Raw genomic sequence first — 8,298 nt, forward strand, 5'->3', positions numbered from 1 at the left:
GGGACTTGCAAACTTCAACACAAGCATTTTCTCAAATTCACAACTACTCAACTAGCACGACTTTGATATTATTACCCCCATATCTCAAAACAATCATCAAGCATCAAACTTCTCTTAGTATTCAACACACTCATAAGAAAGTTTTATTATTCTTGAATACCTAGCATATTAGGATTTTAAGCAAATTACCATGCTATTAAGACTCTCAAAATAATCTAAGTGAAGCATGAGAGTTCATCTATTTCTTCAAAATAAAACTACCACCATGCTCTAAAAGATATAAGTGAAGCACTAGAGCAAATGACAAACTACTCCGAAAGATATAAGTGAAGATCAATGAGTAGTCGAATAATTATGCAACTATGTGAAGAATCTCTAACATTTAATAATTTCAGATCTTGATAATTTATTCAAACAGCAAGCAAAGAAGAATAAAATGACATCTAAGAATAGCAAACATCATGTGAAGAAGCAAAAACTTAGGATCAACCGATACTAACCGATAGTTGTTGAAGAAGAAAGGTGGGATGCCAACCGGGGCATCCCCAAGCTTAGATGCTTGAGACTTCTTGAAATATTATCTTGGGGTGCCTTGGGAATCCCCAAGCTTGAGCTTTTGTGTCTCCTTAATTCCTCTCATATCAAGGTCTCCCTAAATCTCAAAAGCTTCATCCACACAAAACTCAACAAGGACTCGTGAGATAAGTTAGTATAAACCATTGCCAAAACCTTATCATACTCTACTGTAGAAAATCACTAAAATTATTATTCAACATTTCATAATAAATGCCTCTGCGTATTTAATAGTCCTATCCTCAAATAGAATCATTAAAGAAGCAAACATATGCAAACATAACAGCAATCTGCCTAAACAGGACAGTCTGTAAAGAATGCAGCAACATCCATACTTCCCTAGCTCCAAAAATTATTAAATAAAATTCCCACTATAGTAAATTTATCAGAGCTTAATATTCAAAAGGTTTCAACATTTTATCACATTCTGACTTTTCTAGGGAATTATTTCAACAGCGGTAAACTTTTTGTTTTCAAACAGCAACATGTGGACTTCTAAAATAGGCATAGTAAAGGCTATCAATGCCACTTTTATTGAAATAAAATATGAAAAACATTGTTCTAAATAACAGAAAGCAAATCCTAACAAAATAAATTGATGCTCCAAGAAAACCACATATCATGTGGTGAATAAAAATATAGCTCCAAGTAAAGTTACTGATGAACGAAGACGAAAGAGGGGATGCCTTCCGGGGCATCCCCAAGCTTAGGCTCTTGGCTATCCTTGAATATTACCTTGGGGTGCCTTGGGCATCCCCAAGCTTAGGCTCTTGCCACTCCTTATTCCATATTCTATCGAATCCTTACCCAAAACTTGAAAACTTCACAACACAAAACTTAAAGTAGAAAACTCGTGAGCTCCGTTAGCGAAAGAAAACAAAAGACCACTTCAAGGTACTGTAATGAACTCATTCTTTATTTATATTGGTGTTAACCATAATTTATTCCAACTTCTCTATGGTTTATAAACTATTTTACTAGCCATAGATTCATCAAAATAAGTAAACAACACATGAAAAACAGAATCTGTCAAAAACAGAACAGTCTGTAGTAATCTGGATCAAACGTATACTTCCGGAACTCATAAAATTCTCAAATAAATTGCTGGACCTGAGTAATTTATCTGTTAATCATATGCAAAAAGAATTAACTAAATAGCACTCTCTAAATAAAAATGGTAGCAATTCTCGTGAGCGCTAAAGTTTCTGTTTTTTACAGCATGATCAACAAGACTTTCCCCAAGTCTTCCCAAAGGTTCTACTTGGCACAAACACTAATTAAAAGCATAAAACCACATCTAAACAGAGTCTAGATGAATTATTTATTACTAAACAGGAGCAAAAAGTAAGGAACAAAAATAAAATTGGGTTGCCTCCCAACAAGCGCTATCGTTTAACGCCCCTAGCTAGGCATGATGATTTCAATGATGCTCACATAAAAGATAAGAATTGAAACATAAAGAGAGCATTATAAAGAATATGACTAGCACATTTAAGCCTAACCCACTTCCTATGCATAGGGATTTTGTGAGCAAACAACTTATGAGAACAATAATCAACTTGCATAGGAAGGTGGAACAAGCACAACTTCAAAATTTTCAACACATAGAGAGGAAACTTGATATTATTGCAATTCCTACAAGCATATGTTCCTCCCTCATAATAATTTTCAGTAGCATCATGAATGAATTCAACAATATAACCAGCACCTAAAGCATTCTTTTCATGATCTACAAGCATGGAAATTTTACTACTCTCCACACAAGCAAAATTCTTCTCATGAATAATAGTGGGAGCAAACTCAACGAAATAACTATCATGTGATTGAAAATTAAGATCAAGATGACAAGTTTCATGGTTATCATTATTCTTTAAAGCATACGTGTCATCACAATAATCATCATAGATAGGGGGCATGCTTTTATCATAATAAATTTGCTCATCAAAACTTGGGGGACAAAAAATATCATCTTCATCAAACATAGCTTCCCCAAGCTTGTGGCTTTTCATATCATTAGCATCATGGATATTCAAGTAATTCATACTAAAAACATTGCAATCATGCTCATCATTCAAATATTTAGTGCCAAACATTTTATAGATTTCTTCTTCTAGCACTTGAGCACAATTATCCTTTCCATCATACTCACGAAATATATTAAAAAGGTGAAGCGTATGAGACAAACTCAATTCCATTTTTTATAGTTTTCTTTTATAAACTAAACTAGTGATAAAACAAGAAACTAAAAGACTCAATTGTAAGATATAAAGATATACCTTCAAGCACTCACCTCCCCGGCAACGGCGCCAGAAAAGAGCTTGATGTCTACTACACAACCTTCTTCTTGTAGACGTTGTTGGGCCTCCAATTGCAGAGGTTTGTAGGACAGTAGCAAATTTCCCTCAAGTGGATGACCTAAGGTTTATCAATCCGTAGGAGGCGTAGGATGAAGATGGTCTCTCTCAAGCAACCCTGCAACCAAATAACAAAGAGTCTCTTGTGTCCCCAACACACCCAATACAATGGTAAATTGTATAGGTGCACTAGTTCAGCGAAGAGATGGTGATACAAGTGGTATATGGATGGTAGATAAAGGTATTTGTAATCTGAAATTATAAAAATAGCAAGGTAACTAATGATAAAAGTGAGCGTAAATGGTATTGCAATGCGTTGAAACAAGGCCTAGGGTTCATACTTTCGCTAGCGCAAGTTCCCTCAACAATGATAACATAATTGGATCACATAACTAGCCCTCAACATGCAACAAAGAGTCACTCCAAAGTCACTAATAGCGGAGAACAAACGAAGAGATTATGGTAGGGTACGAAACCACCTCAAAGCTGTTCTTTCCAATCAATCCGTTGGGCTATTCCTATAAGTGTCACAAACAGCCCTAGAGTTCGTACTAGAATAACACCTTAAGACACAAATCAACCAAAACCCTAATGTCACCTAGATACTCCAATGTCACCTCAAGTATCCGTGGGTATGATTATACGATATGCATCACACAATCTCAGATTCATCTATTCAACCAACACAAAGGACCTCAAAGAGTGCCCCAAAGTTCTACCGGAGAATCACGACGAAAACGTGTGCCAACCCCTATGCATAGGTTCATGGGCGGAACCTGCAAGTTGATCACCAAAACATACATCAAGTGAATCACGTGGTATCCCATTGTCACCACAGATACGCACGGCAAGACATACATCAAGTGTTCTCAAATCTTTAAAGACTCAATCCGATATGATTACTTCAAAGGGGAAAACTCAATTCATTACAAGAGAGTAGAGGGGGAGGAGAAACATAAGATCCAACTATAATAGCAAAGCTCGCGATACATCAAGATCGTGCCAAATCAAGAACACGAGAGAAAGAGAGAGAGAGAGAGAGAGATCAAACACATAGCTACTGGTACATACCCTCAGCCCCGAGGGAGAACTACTCCCTCCTCGTCATGGAGAGCACCGGGATGATGAAGATGGCCACCGTAGAAGGATTGCCCCTCCGGCAGGGTGCCGGAACGGGTCTAGATTGGCTTTCGGTGGCTACGGAGGCTTCTTGCGACGGAACTCCCGATCTATTGTGCCCCCCGGATGTTTTTAGGGTATATGGAGATATATAGGCGGAAGAAGTATGTCAGGGGGGCCACGAGGGGCTCACGAGGGTGGAGGGCGTGCCCAGGGGGTGGGTGCGCCCCCCTGCCTTGTGACCTCCTCGCAGATCCCCCGATGTGCACTCCAAGTCTTCTGGGCTTCTTTCCTTCCAAAAATGAGTCCCGTGAAGTTTCAGGTCAATTGGACTCCGTTTGTTTTTCCTTTTCTTTGAAACCCTAAAACAGGGTAAAAACAGAAACTGGCACTGTGCTCTGGGTTAATAGGTTAGTCCCAAAAATGATATAAAAGTGTATAATAAAGTCCATAAACATTCAAAACAGTAGATAATATAGCATGGAGCAATCAAAAATTATAGATACATTGGAAACGTATCAATCTTCATATCCGAATTGCCAAGCTTGCCTTCCACGCAAAGGAGAGTCCCTCCCGGACACGGGACAAAGTCTTCAATCTTGTATCTTCATAATCCAACAGTTCGGCGGAAGGATATAGTCCTACCGTCCGACGACCCCCTAATCCAGGACTCCCTCAGTAGCCCCTGAACCAGGGTTCAACGACGATGAGTCCGGCACGCAAATTGTCTTCGGCGTTGCAAGGCGGGTTCTTCCTCCGAATACTCCATAGAAAATTTTGAACACCAGGATAGTGTTCGGCTCTGCAAAAAAATTCCACATACCACCGTAGAGAGTACAATATCTCCACAAATCTAATCTGCTGACAACTGTTCATAACGTGACATCACGCCATGGCCCGGTCATTATTCGAACCGTTTTTCTCAACCAGCCACTGCACATATTGCGAGGCGGTTTTCTTGGCACGTCTTGTCGAAGCAGAGATCGTGTCCCCTTATCACGGGATTCTCATCAATACGGGTGTGGGTAACCCAACCATGCCTTCAATCACGGCGCTTGGGGAATAAGCGAGTTTACCAGGAAGGTGGGGAGGCGCATAGTTTCCTCTGTCCTTATAAAAGGACAAGGACTCCTCCTTTTCACTCACGCCTTCTTCTTCCCCGCCCATCCATTCTCGTGCACTCGAGCTCCAGCGCCCAAGTTCGCATTTCCTCCGCAAAAACCACTCCAAACATGTCCGGAGCGGGAGGCAAGTGGATGGTCTCCTCTATTACGGAGGAGAACATTACGAAGCTCCGGGAAGCCGGATACCTGGCCGCAAATATCGCGCACCGGCTCCCAACTGCGGGGCAGATCGTCCCTACCCTCGAACCCTACGAAAGGGTTGGATTCCTTACCCATTTCGTCCGCGGGCTGGGATTTCCCCTCCACCCATTTGTTCGCGGGCTCATGTTCTACTACGGGCTAGACTTCCACGATCTGGCCCCAAATTTCATCCTCAACATCTCGGCGTTTATCGTCGTGTGCGAGGCCTTCCTTCGCATCAAGCCCCACTTCGGCCTGTGGCTGAAAACCTTCAACGTTAAACCGAAGGTGGTGGTCGGCCAGCAAGCGGAGTGCGGAGGCGCCATGGCGGGAAAAATGCCCAACGTCACCTGGCTTGAAGGCTCCTATGTGGAGACAGTGAAGGGGTGGCAATCGGGGTGGTTCTACATCATCGAGCCGCGTGACACCAACTGGGTGGCAGCCCCCGAATTTCGATCTGGCATCCCCACGCGGCTCACCTCCTGGAAAGAGAAGGGTCTATCCTAGGGTTCATCGGTGGAGCTAACCAGACTCCAGAACTGTGTTAAAAACATGATAAGCAAGAAAATCAAGCTTGTCAACGTGGTCCAGGTCATGCTCTTTCGCCGGATCCTCCCGTGTCAAAGACGGGCATTCAATATGTGGGAGTTCGACCCGGCTAAGCACCAGACGCTGCGAGAGCTCTTCGACACGACACACCAGGACATCTGGAGGGTGCTGTTCAAGTCCGCCGAGGTACCTCCTCCCCTTACCGAGGATCGCGGACTCAGCGCAAAGCGCCCTGCCAATCCGGTAAGCTCCTTATATCTCATAAGATGTTTCTTTCCTCAGTATAATCATGTGGTGGATCTAAGCCTCCACGCCATTTAACAGGGATGGGTCGCGACAGCAGAGCGGATCGATTGTCCGGCCCATTGCCCGAGGATCCAGCAGGGGCTATCTTAACGGAGATGCTGGTTCCGGCGCCCTATGAGGCGCCGGAGAAGAAGGCCAAGAAGAAGGCCGCGGGGACTAGGAAAGGTCTCTGGTGCAAGGTCGTATCGGACTCATCGTCTGATAACACCGAGGCGCCCTCCTCCCACGAAAACGAGGAGGAGGAAGAGGAAAGTTCTCCCCCCTTGGCCGGGGGAGACAAGAAAAGGAAGGTCGCCCCGTCAGGGGAGGCCGAAGGGTCCAAGAAGGGCAGGACTCTTCTTCTGGACTGCTCCACGGCGGCCGCTTTTAGCGACGAGGAGTGGTTACCCAGGGATAAGCCCCTGACGAAGTCGTAAGTATCCAGATACCATAATAGTTCTTGGTATGTTTTATTTTATTGCTTCTTATCATGCCGAACATGATCATCCAGCCCATCCAAAGCCCATATCGGTGTATCCTCATCGGATGAGTCTTTGGGCCCGACGGATATGAACAGCGATTTACTCCCGATCGCCTCCTCCCCCGCCCTACGGACGATGTCGAGGTGTTGTCTCAGAGGGTGCTGAACCAAGGGGAGACAATTCCGGAGGCGCCCCAAGGCGACATTCCGGACACTGGGCACACGAGGGGCAAGACTCCCACGGGCTCTAATGCCGGGGGCAGCAAGTCTAAGAGGGACAAGCTGTCTGTGCCGATGGCCTCTGTCCATCTAGAGGCATCGGACAATTTGCTGGAAGCGCTTCGCAGCGCTTCCATTGACGAAGAGCACTGCACTATCATGAGTGCGGTGGTCAAGAAGGTTCGGTCTGCCAAAAGCGGACTGACTGAAGCCTGTGCTAGCCTCCTAACAGGATTTGAGGTAAGTAATCGAATTATGAGAAAATGTTACAGCATAGACAGTAGCCCCTGATACTCTGTTTGGTGTTCAGAAGAAAGGCCAAACAAAGGATCAAATAATAATCACAGGAGTCTAATCAGAATATGTCTATGTGAATAAGCGTTCTCCGCACTGAAGCGGGACCTTGAGCGGTCCAAGAGGCAGCTTGAAGAGAACAAAGGTAAGTGATACCTCGTCTGTTTATTGATGAAGAAAAAGGAAACTGGTTGTTAGATCACAGGATCGTCATGAATTTTGCTAGGGCCACGACCAAAGTGGCGACCCTGAAGAAGGTGCTATCCGAGGCCGAAGACAAAGCGGCCAAGGAGCGTGCCGAGCGCGAGAAGCAAGAGGCCTGAGTCGGCGAGGTTCAGCAAGAGCTCCGGGAATTTGTCAAGAAGTACGAGTCCTTGGAGCGTGACTCTAGGACGCAAGGGTCCGAGCTTGTGAAGGCCCTCGAGACCGCACAGAATGCCAAGGCCGAAGCCAAAAGGCCCTCCAAGAAATTGAGGCAGTCAGGAAGATAGTGGCGGGTAAGGCATTCTTTATGTAAAGCAAGCGTGTGAAGGAAACTTTCCTTTTACTTACCCGAATTCGGAGCTCTCCAGGAGCGTTCGCAGATCTACCCAGCAGTGTGTCGGATGCCGCGGAGTTCTACCAGGCCGAGGAAGGGAGCTCGACGGAGAGGTTGTTCTGGTCTCAGTATACTGGGACCGAACATCCGATGCCTTTGAGCGACCAGTTGAAGCAACTTGTCGAGCTTCACAAGGCGGCCAAACTGGCCATGAAGGGCCTTATAGTCCGGATGTGGCCTAGCGAGCCCCTGCCCGGCAGCTATTTCGGCCTGGTAAGGCGGCTTGTGAACGCTTGCCCCCGGCTTAAAGTCATAAAGCGATCCGTCTGCATTGAGGGTGCACGCAAGGCTTTTGCCCGGGCGAAAGTGCACTGGGCGAAGATGGACGCCGAAAAGCTGGTGAAGGAGGGGCCGCCGGAGGGCAAGGAGCATCGCCACCCCAAAAAGTATTATGACAATGTCCTAAAGGGTGCTCGCCTTGTGGCAGATGAATGTGCTAAGGATGTAATATTTGAATGAATATACTCTTTGATCCTGTAATATGAAACGAGTTCATGTGCGCTATGTAACACTTGTTAATTT

This window comes from Triticum urartu, chromosome 6A, assembly GCF_056163025.1.
Source record: "Triticum urartu cultivar PI428250 chromosome 6A, HENAU_Tu73, whole genome shotgun sequence".
Taxonomy (NCBI): Eukaryota; Viridiplantae; Streptophyta; class Magnoliopsida; order Poales; family Poaceae; genus Triticum; species Triticum urartu.